The sequence below is a fragment of the Gymnoscopelus braueri genome (genome assembly GCF_963280865.1).
Source record: "Gymnoscopelus braueri genome assembly, chromosome: 4".
Lineage (NCBI taxonomy): Eukaryota > Metazoa > Chordata > Actinopteri > Myctophiformes > Myctophidae > Gymnoscopelus > Gymnoscopelus braueri.
This window is the reverse complement of record NC_137605.1, coordinates 12,923,546-12,935,570: the sequence shown is the minus strand read 5'-3', so window position 1 is coordinate 12,935,570 and position 12,025 is coordinate 12,923,546. Positions and strand designations below refer to the sequence as shown.

At 40.9% G+C, this 12,025-nt stretch overlaps 1 long non-coding RNA gene across 1 annotated transcript in view; it reads left to right on the top strand.

Annotated features, from left to right (window-relative positions):
• LOC308083728 overlaps positions 1–11,244 on the top strand; it is a 16,451-nt gene extending 5,207 nt beyond the window's left edge. The window contains exon 3 of the long non-coding RNA XR_013933001.1: positions 11,194–11,244. This is a non-coding gene — a long non-coding RNA (uncharacterized lncRNA). The remainder of the gene's footprint in view (positions 1–11,193) is intronic.
• Positions 11,245–12,025: the final 781 nt, after the last annotated feature.

Genomic DNA, 12,025 nt, shown 5'->3' with positions numbered 1-12,025 from the left:
GTATTCAATAAAACGTCATAATAAAAAATAGCAGATCTACAAGCTCACAAGGCGGCGATGCGTTGTGAGCTTGTAGATCTGCTTTTTTCTGATAAAATGCAGCTGATTTTAGCGTCATACCTTACATGAAAAATGTTGCTACAGTAACCTTGGTTGTAGTGTGTATTCATTCATTTGTAAACAGGGCAGTCATGTTAAAAACAGCAACAGTGGTGGGAAAAGTACTCGTACTAGTGTTGCCATGTATAGTAATTACAAGCGACCTTTTTTTCTGTGAAGTTGCTTGTAAATGTAGGTAGTTGCTTGTTATTTGTTATTATTTTGTTGTGAGCTTGTAGATCGGCTATTGCCAAGTCGTCTATTATCAAATAGCCGATGCATATAGGTTTAAAGTGCTCATGTAGCCTAATAGTCACTTAAGTCTTTGGGCTTGTTTTCATTGACCTGGTTGCTTATTTTTCTCTCAAAATCTGGCAACCGTGTCATTGTTTAGACCAACGAAGAAGAAAATGGCGGAAGTGATCCTCTTTTCCAAGGCCCGTGTGAAAGACAGTATTATGTTGAGAAAATATAAAGTCATTACAGCACCATAACATGGTTAATAAATTTTATTTTGGGATGTACAATACATGAAAATTACGAGAGTAATAACGCGAATTGCGTCGATAACTAATGGGGAGCGGACATTAGCGCGCTTGGCTAAAAACAGTTAGTTAGTAACATCATACAAGCTAACTATTAGCCAAATTCGGCTAGCGCTCGGAGGACTGCATAGTCCCATAGCTTGGGAGGACGAGGCCGCCCGTTCAGAGTATGGGAAAGTATCCCATTGGCTTAAACGACAGCCAATGACGCAAATCTGTCGAACAAATCTGTCGAATGCAAATGAATCTGTCGAATGCAAATTTGTCGAATGATGAGTCGTAGGTCTGCCTCTTCATAGACCCGCAGCTTTCGCTAAGCGGGTAAAAAGGCAGGCAGGCAGGCAGGCAGGCAGGCAGGCAGACAGACAGACAGACAGACAGACAGACAGACAGACACAGACAGAGAGACAGACACAGACACAGACACAGACACAGACACAGACACAGACACAGACACAGAGACAGAGAGACAGAGAGACAGACACAGAGTGAGAGACAGAGACAGACACAGACACAGAGAGACAGACACCGAGACAGAGAGACAGACAGACAGAGAGACAGACAGAGAGACAGACAGACACAGAGTGAGAGACAGAGACAGACACAGAGAGACAGACATAGAGACAGAGAGACAGACAGAGAGACAGACAGACAGACAGACAGACAGACAAAAAGCAAAGTGCAATAATAGCACAATAAGACATGGAAACGGAATAGATTGAAATTGAGACAAAGCAAATGATTCCAACAGGTGAAATTACTTTTAAGCTCGACCCAGCTGAGGTGGACATACATAGGACGCAGGGGGGCAATCCCAGGTTAAGAACCTCACACATGGACACCTCAACCTATTGCTATTGACAGGAATCGAACACTCGACCTTTGGACTCACAGGCTGAGACACGACCTGTAGTGCTACAGCTTCGTCCAGTCTGAAGTTGTCTGTTGAAGATCATACCTTTTTGCCTTCTGTCATGAACCAAGCCCTTGGCTGAAACTGGTGAAAGTAGCTGATCTACAAGCTCAGAAACACGTTGCTATCTGAAAAGTTGTGAGATTGTAGATTGGCTATTTTCACAATGACGTATGTCATACATTGAAAAAACACACCCTCAAATAAGCATTTCATGTTATCTTTAACAATTGCACATGTACTCATTAATACAGTCTTGTTGTTTGCAATGCACTTTAAATGAAGTCTGCACCAAGTGAGACTTGAACTGGCGACCTTGAGGTTGTGAGGCACACACTTAAGCAGGAAGCCATTGGTCCAACAGACCTGAACTAGTGAACACGGAGGTGAGACATATGATACCATTTCAGGCAAATAGCTGAAAAATCCTGGGTTTAAGTGTTTTTCAAACTGCTCAAAATTGCATTAGTATATTGTAGATCGGCTATTTTCACAATGAAGTATGTCATACATTGAAAAAACATACTCTCAAATAAGCATTTCATGTTATCTTAAAAAATTGCACATGCATTATTTGATGCAGTCATGTTTTTTGCAATGCAATTGTAAAGTGGAATGACCCACCTACCAGAGCCAGATAGACAGAGTGAGAGAAACAGACAGCTCAACCTATTGCCATTGACAGGAATCAAACTCTCAACCTTCGGACTCACAGGCTGAGACACTACCTGTAGTGCTATAGCTTCATCCAGGCTGAAGTTGTCTGTTGAAGATCATAAACTTTTGCCATCTGTCATGAACCAAGCCCCTGTTTCACTAACACTAAGATCACTCGTTCACAAACCATTTACCAATAGAGAAATGGTATGTCTCCTCGAAACCAAAACCAGTGAAAGCAGCCGATCTACAAGCTCACAAAACGTTGCTATCTGAAAAGTTGTGAGATTGTAGATCGGCTATTTTCACAATGAAGTACGTCATACATTGAAAAAACATACTCTCAAATAAGCAGTTCATGTTATCTTTACCGTTTGCACATGTATTCATTGATACAGTCATGTTTTTTGCAATTCAACTTAAATGAGTATGCATCAAGTGAGGCTTGAACTGGCAACCTTCAGGTTGCGAGGCACACATTTAAGGGAGAAGCCATTGCACCAACAGACAAGAACCTGTGAAAAAGGAGATGACTCAGATGATACAGTTTCACGCAAATAGCTGGAAAATCCTGGGTTTAAGTGTTTTTCAAACTGCTCAAAATTGCGGACAATCTAAGGGTGGAGCTTACTGGTCAACGTGATACATGTGTTCCTCATGAGTCAAGGCACATGTGTAAGCAGGTTTAATGGCTGTCGGCCAAACGAGGCATGACTTTTGCCTGTTTAAAGTTTGCATTTTCAAAAAATCGCTATAGCGCCCCCCTTTGACCAATTGGAATAAGATTGGTTTCAGTGATATTTGGAATGACCCTCAACATTACCGCAAAGTTTCAAAGAAATGTGAGTCTGCATGTATGTGTTAGGGGCAGATGAATAATTGTCATAAAACTGCAATATTCATTGGCTCATTAAAGCTTCATTTTTTCAATTATGGAAAATCTTTTGCACATGTTTGTCGGCATAGGTCCAAAGTTCATGTGTAAAACGTTTCGTGCAGATTACTCAAAAATCCCAGGAGGAGATAGGTTTTAACTGTTTTTCATATAATTCAAAATGGTGGGAGATCTAAAGGTCAGAGGTCAAAAGTCAGAGTGTGAAAGTTGTTGATCATGAGTAGACGCATATGTATATTGAAGTTTCATGGCTGTAGGTCAAACAGGGCATGAGTTGTACCTGTTCAAAGTTGGCATTTTGCTATAGCGCCACCTTTTGACGAAAGATTGTGAGAATTATTTCTTGATAGTTTTTCATGACCATCTACCATATGGCCAAGTTTCGTAAAAAGCGTATGCACGGTTCAGCCAGAACTGCCAAAAGTGGCAGAAGAAAAAAGAGGGGAACATTAAAACAGGTCCAGAGCTGAGCTCTGGCCCCGTAATAATCCTACACTTCGCAGATATAAATTATGATATTATGAACCATGCAATAACCACTTCAGACCTATTTTATACCTACGCTATTTGAAAATAGCAGATCTGCAAGCTCACAATACCTCAGCTTGTAGATCTGCTATTTGTTGAACAACGTGATGTTAATCACTGCGTCGGGAGCTTACATTGGGGGCTGTCATTATTGCTGGACTGATATTATTTATGGGGGTTTAAAGATTTAAAGATAGACAGACAGACACACAGACACGCCTTTTTTATAGGCTAGGTTTATTTCATTTTTCATTTTTGAAACCGCTCCATTGGCAGCGCAAAGGTGGAGGTTGGGGGTCCCTAATGAAACCCCCAAAAAGTTTAGACTACAATGGGCTATATATGTACAGTAGACGTTGTGTATTATTATGTTATGTGCGTAATTACGCAATCTACTGTACATATATAGCCCATTGTAGTCTAACCTTTTTGGGGGTTTTGTTAGGGACCCCCAACCTCCACCTTTGCGCTGCCAATGGAGCGGTTTCAGAAATGAAAAATGAAATAAACCTAGCCTAAAAAAAAGGCGTGTCTGTGTGTCTGTCTGTCTATCGTTAAATCTGTAAGCTCATAACAACAGTTAATGTGAGCTGGATCTGCTATTTTCAAATAGCTTATGTATATAATAGGTCTGAAGTGGTTACTGTACGGTTCATAATATAATAATTTATATCTGTGAAGTGTAGGTTTATTATACTTTTTATTATTGTAATTAAGAAAGCGCATTGGTTACGCTACCACGGCCATGGTCTGTCTGTCTGTCTGTCTGTCTGTCTGTCTGTCTGTCTGTCTGTCTGTCTGTCTGTCTGTCTGTCTGTCTGTCTGTGTGTGTGTGTGTGTGTGTGTGTGTGTGTGTGTGTGTGTGTGTGTGTGTGTGTGTGTGTGTGTGTGTGTGTGTGTGTGTGTGCGTGTGCGTGTCTGACTGTGCAGCGTGTGTGCACAGACAGACATACATCTTTTTGAAAGTATCATGGTATTATTTTTATTATAAATATTATTAATATTATTAATATTAATAGAACTACTATAACGCTATTGTTAGTATTATTATTATTATTAATATTATTATTATTATTATTAATATTAATATTAATATTAATATTATTATTAATAATACTACTATTACGCTATTATTATTATTATTATTATTATTACATTAATGTTGATGTTCTGTGACAGCTCACTGTTGCGCGCATGTGATTGACAGGTCAGTAATCACCTAGGCCTACTCAGAGACGCTCTCACATGCTCAGGTTACTCAGATGTTTTCTCGTTAATTAACCCACATCATCTCGTCACATCTCACATGAAAGAGTATATGCATCAGTGGTGGAAAAGTACTCCAATGTTTTACTTAAGTTAAAGTAATACTGCAATGTAGAAATAGGCCTACTCTGTCACATGTAAAAGTCCAGAATTTAAATTGGAGTAAAAGCATCCTATACAGAGCCAAAGTATTGGTATAAAAATGTACTTAAAGTACCAAAAGTAATCGTTATGCAGAAGGTCCAATTTCGCAAGTTTTAAAATGTATAGAATTCCTTTGAAAATGGCTAAACTACAAGGTCACCGGTACAATCATTTCTTTGACGCAGCTAGGACGGAATGAGAATACAACAACAGCTGCAAAATGATTTTGGGTGTCATTGAGTGGTTATATTTGCGTATAAATAAAGGCTATATTTAGATCTACTAAATGTACCTCAACAATGACCCCCCCCCCCCCTACACCCCCACCCCCACAAGCTATCCCCGTGCCCCCCCCCCCTCTCATAACCTGTGAGCTTATATAAAATATAGAGGGGGTCCCTGCTTCATTTCTCTCACAGCTAGGGGGTCCTTGGCCTGAAAAGCCTTGTGACAGATGATAGTTGACAGATAGATAGATAGATAGATAGATAGATAGATAGATAGATAGATAGATAGATAGATAGATAGATAGATAGATAGATAGATAGATAGATAGATAGATAGATAGATAGATTGATAGATAGATTATGTTACGTGCATAACTACGCGCGTGGAAATAAATTACAGAAAAAAAGAAGATTATTATGAGTGACACCTTGGGCCGAGGGGGGGTCCGGGGGGGGGTCCCGGTGGGGGGGGGGGGCACGCAGGTGGGGGGGGGGGAACAGCTGTGCCAGAAGACTGCAGATATGGTAGATTGATCGGAAATTGACTTGGTGCCATGAGAAAATAAGGAAATAAATCTTAATAAATTACAAAAAAGTCATGACTGATACCAAATTAAGTTATAACCTTTAAAGATCATATAAACATTAAAATGATAAGAATTGAAGTAAAATTGACAAAGATCTGGCTTAATGAAATCTCAACTTCAATGTGCAAAAAAAATAAAAAAAACTCTGCCACAGCGGGGTCAGCGGAGAGTCTGTCCACGGTCGGCAGGAGGTTGCTTAAAGGTCGGTGGTCGGTACTGCGTCGGTACTGCGTCGGTACTGCGTTGGTGGGTCGGTACTCCGTCGACCCGGTCCAGCGTCGGTGAAAGCGTCGGTGCGTCGGTTAAAGGTCGGTTGTGTCGGTAGTCCGTCGACCCGGTAGCCACGCTGTGGCGGCCTACACCGACGCACCCGGCACTGTCGCAGCCTGAACCGAAACCGTCGCGGCCTGCACCGACGCAACCGGCGCTGCCATGATGCAGTCGCTACCCGCCGACCCCCCATACAGACCCAGCGACGGAGTCAATCGTTCATGGCACCGCAACGTGTATTTCTGATCCATCGACCATATCTGCACTCTTCTGGCGCAGCTCTTCCCCTCGCCCCTCCACCTGCGTGCCCACCCACACCGGGACCACCCCCCGGACCCCCCACCAAGCCGAGGGGGAGACTCATAACAATTGTAGATCAGAATATTTTGCGCATGAGACAGAGAGCAGTTGAGATTTCATTCGCCACATCTCTGGCATTTGTACTTGAATTCTAATAATTTTAATGTTTCTATGATCTGACAAGTTTATATTTTGATTTGCTATCATTCAAGTTTTTTATTATTTAATTTCTGTCTTTATCTAAAGATATCAATCAGATTTTTGCCGCGTGCGTAATTACGCACGTAACATAATAATACACAACGTCTACTGTACATATATAGCCCATTGTAGTCTAACCTTTTTGGGGGTTTCATTAGGGACCCCCAACCTCCACCTTTGCGCTGCCAATGGAGCGGTTTCAAAAATGAAATATGAAATAAACCTAGCCTATAAAAAAGGCGTGTCTGTGTGTCTGTCTGTCTATCTTTAAATCTTTAAACCCCCATAAATAATATCAGTCCAGCAATAATGACAGCCCCCAATGTAAGCTCCCGACGCAGTGATTAACATCACGTTGTTCAAAAAATAGCAGATCTACAAGCTCAGTTATTGTGAGCTTGTAGATCTGCTATTTTCAAATAGCGTAGGTATAAAATAGGTCTGAAGTGGTTATTGTATGGTTCATAATATCATAATTTATATCTGCAAAGTGTAGGATTATTATAATTGTTATTCTTATATTATAATGAAGAATGCGCATCGGTTAGTGTGATCGAGTGCCTCCCACGGCCTGGGTCTGTCTGTCTGTCTGTCTGTCTGTCTGTCTGTCTGTCTGTCTGTCTGTCTGTCTGTCTGTCTGTCTGTCTGTCTGTCTGTCTGTCGCATTTGACCAATGAAATGAATGAATTCCTAATTTATGCACGTGAAAACAGAACTCCAAGCTCACAACACGTGTGGATGCAATGAGTTGTGAGTTTATAGATCAGATATGTTCAGCCCCACCTACGAGGTTTATTGACCAATCATACGTCCCAAGCTTAATTTATGGACGTAACATCACAGATTTACAAGCTAACAACGCGTCTCTCCCATGAGCATTGAAGCTTGAAGATCTGTTTCGTTTGTTGATCACACAGACAGCTCCCAAAGTCCACGCCTGATTTGTTATTTTTTTCATATACCTCAGGACACCTACGGTATTCAATGGGCAGCCGTTTGAAGATCGTGCAAGAATTAACAGCTAAACTGTAGATAGATAGATAGATAGATAGATAGATAGATAGATAGATAGATAGATAGATAGATAGATAGATAGATAGATAGATAGATAGATTTAGGGATTTTAATCTAATTTATTATGTGTGCGTGTGCGTTTGTGTGTGTGTGTGTGTGTGTGTGTGTGTGTGTGTGTGTGTGTGTTACTGCCGAGGACTTCTGGCAGGCAGGCAGGCAGGCAGGCAGGCAGGCAGACAGACAGGCAGACAGACCGGCAGACAGACAGACAGACAGATCTACCAGCTCCATCGTATCGCGCCGTCATTTTTCATAATTTATTTTTTCTTCGCCTTTTCTTCTACTCTCAACCCAGTAACTCTGTCCAAGGTGCTGAAGTGTGCGGGTGTTGAAATGAAGCTTGTCAACACAGACAGACAGACAGACAGACAGACAGACAGACAGACAGACAGACAGACAGACAGACAGACAGACAGACAGACAGACAGACAGACAGATCGATCTACAAGCCAATCTACAAGCTCCATAGCCTCGAAGCGCAAGCGCGTTGTGAGCATGTAGATCAGAGAGCTATCGGTGGATGAAAAAATATATACAATGTACAGGGGTCCCTGCTTCATCACTCTCTCAGCTAGGGGGTCCTTGGGCTGAAAACCCTTGTGATTGATGATAGATTAATTGACAGACAGACAGATAGATAGATAGATAGATAGATAGATAGATAGATAGATAGATAGATAGATAGATAGATAGATAGATAGATAGATAGATAGATAGATAGATAGATAGATAGATAGATAGATTATGTTACGTGCGTAACTAAGCGTGTGGACATAAATTACAGAAAAAAAAAAAAAAAGTGTCAATGCGCAAATTAAAACATTATTATCAGAATCAGAATCAGAAGACTTTATTGCCATGACATGTAGACATGTTAGGAATTTGGTTTGATGCAGTGGAGCGCGGTTTACAACAGGACTGGTGCAAGACAGGACAAGACAGTGCAAACCACATCATATGAGTGACACCTTGGGCCGAGGGGGGGTCCGGGGGGGCGGTCCCGGTGGGTGGGTGGTTGGGCAGGTGGGGGGGGGGAAAAGCTGTGCCAGAAGACTGCATATATGGTAGATTGATCGGAAATTGACTTGGTGCCATGAGAAAATAAGGCAATAAATCTTAATAAATTACAAAAAAATCATGACTGATACCAAATTAAAATATATCCTTTAAAGATCATATAAACATTAAAATGATAAGAATTGAAGTAAAATTGACAAAGATCTGGCTTAATGAAATCTCAACTTCAATGTGCAAAAAAAAAAAAAACTCCACCACAGTCCACGGATGGCGGGTCGGTAGGAGGTTGCTTAAAGGTCGGTGGTCGTCGGTACTGCGTCGGTACCGTCGACCCGGTCGCGACGCTTCGGTAGGAGGTTGCTTAAAGGTCGGTGGTCGTCGGTACTGCGTCGGTACCGTCGACCCGGTCGCGACGCTTCCGTGGCAACGTTGGTGAAAGCGTCGGTGCGTCGGTTAAAGGTCGGTTCTGTCGGTAGTCCGTCGACCCGGTAGCGACCGGTACCGACCCGTCCGCCGGGTCGGTACCGGTCGCGACGCTGTCATGGCAGCGTCGCGTCGGTTTGGGATCTCGCTCTTACTGAAGAAATGAGCAAGCAAAATTGGAACTGGAACAGTATAAAAATGAAGCTTAAAAATGGGTACTTTCTCCTGATTGGCTGAGATTTTGACACCTACCGGAAAATGTATTTTCTGTTTATTAAAGAGCTGGAGAGACGGGGAGACTCCTGTTACTGAACAAACACTCTATAGCAATGATTACTATCACAATATAGTGCTTTAACCTTTTAACAAAATACTTTTTGTTTTAACCAAAACATATCACTTACCCTACCTTTAAATTAGTCACATATAACAGAAAGCTGAAAGCAAACTTATTACTGCATCAAAATCAGTTTAACCAGATCTAAGCTCTGTGACACATTGTGAGCTTGTAAGCGTGTAGATCTATTGATAATACAAATCTTAAAATTCAAATTTGAAAATTTTGAATATCTTTCAAACATAAAAAATCTTGTGTGGGGAATTGGGGGTCCCTGTTACAAAATATGTTCAGATGGGGGGTTCATTCTCACGTTCCTCCACGGTATCAGTCTGGACTTCGGCCCATAGGGAGCGAGTTACTTCTAGTCCTGAAGAGACACTTTCAAACTTCAAGCCTTCCAACTGTAAGAGGAATTCATCAAAGGCAGCTGAACATAATGTACTGACCTGTTAATAACCAAATGCTCCTAAAACAATGACCTACTTTATCAGATCAGGGAGTCATAAACTTAAAGTAATAACAATAATAATTTACTGTGGGTAAAGAAACAAATGATAAACATATTACTCCTCAGAAGTGATTGAAGGACGTTTTAATTCCATTTCCACACTTTTCAACACTATCCTCAGTGAGGATAAATCTAACGGTGGCAAAATGATGAAAAGTTAAACTAACACACTGCTCCTAATAGACATGCATGATGGAATGTGTTTAATGTTTACATTAGTTTATATTGTAACCTGACTGTCTTCTATCTGTTGTCTCAGGATCTGCTTTGGAATGTTACGTGTCTGACCCGGGAGATACAGGAGAAAGTACTGAAGAAAGACAGAACTGTACTGATAGTTCTGATAAATGTTTTGCACGAACATACAGATTCTATCAGGGTATGTAACAGAAGTATAACCTCTGCAATTCATTTTTGTGAGGTTAAAACTCTGTCGATAGATTACAGTATCTTTCTAGTATGATTATCATATTATTTGGCAGAGATATAATATCTTGTTTGTTTTTCAGATCCAGTTAACTACGAGAATTTTACTGAGAAGAGTTGCAAGGCAGATGATGAGTGTTTTACTGGCTCAATAACTTTGAGAGATATACATATATTTGACCTGTGTTGTAGCACTGACCTCTGCAACACAATCGAACGTAAGTAACTACATTATAACCATCTGTTGTGTGTTTTAATCTATGTTTGATAAACTCTATAACACTGTACATATGAATGATACACACTATAACACTGTACATATGAATAATAAACACTATAACACTGTACAGATGAATGATAAACACTATAACACTGTACATATGAATGATAAACACTATAACACTGTACATATTAATGATAAACACTATAACACTGTACATATGAATTATAAACACTATAACACTGTACATATTAATGATAAACACTATAATCACTGTACATATGAATGATAAAAACTATAACACTGTACATATGAATGATAAACACAACATATGAATGAGGATGAGACATTTATGAAGACCTACTGTACCTCTATGGTGTTTTTACATGAATGTAATAACTTTTAGCTGTGCCAGAGGACAACTACAATAAACTTGTGTTTTAACTAACTACACAGTTCGTACATGTAAATATGTGAATGTTGTTTTATTGTACATGAGGTTAAAGGTTGAACACATCATCAATATGACATTTTATACATTTAACCCTTACAGCTCCTGTCAACGATACTCCCAACGGATTGAAGTGCTTCACTTGCGAAGGTGACGACTGCTCCCACATTCTACCATGTACTGGAGATCAGGATCACTGCTTCTCAGGAATAGGTAATAATCTTATGAAGATGCTTCTCCTGTTTACCCATATATTTCACATTCCTCAGTTCAGAAGAATGTACAATGATTTATCTAGGCATGGACCATTACATTAAGTAGAGACAGTAATGTAATGACCCGTACATCATATGTGTGTGTGTCAGTGGCGTAACGGAGGGGCAGCAAGTGATGCGGTGCGGGGGGGCCACCAGCAGGGGGGGCCCCGCCTGCGCTGATACAAATATTTTTACGGCAAAAAAAAAGAAAAAAGTTGATTTATATTGGTCAAATAGAACCGAATTAGACCCGAATTAGATTCTATGTGCACGCACAGGTGTGGGTGCGGGTCTATGCGGGTCTATGCGGGTGCGGGTCTATGTGCACGCATGTGAAACTCCCGCGGGGAGGCCCCGCGATTCTGCGTTACGCCACTGGTGTGTGTGTGTGTGTGTGTGTGTGTGTGTGTGTGTGTGTGTGTGTGTGTGTGTGTGTGTGTGTGTGTGTGTGTGTGTGTGTGTGTGTGTGTGTGTGTGTGTGTGTATGTGCGTGCGTGCGTGCGTGCGTGTGTGTGTGTGTGTGCGCGTGTGTGTGAGAGAGAGTCAGTTTTCTATGTCACTGGTTCTCAAACCTTTAATAGTGAAGTATTACGTAGATTTCTTTCTTTGGTTTTGTTTTGTCACAGACATCATGGTGGGCTGCGCCTCAAAGAGCGTTTGTGATCGTCAAGAATATG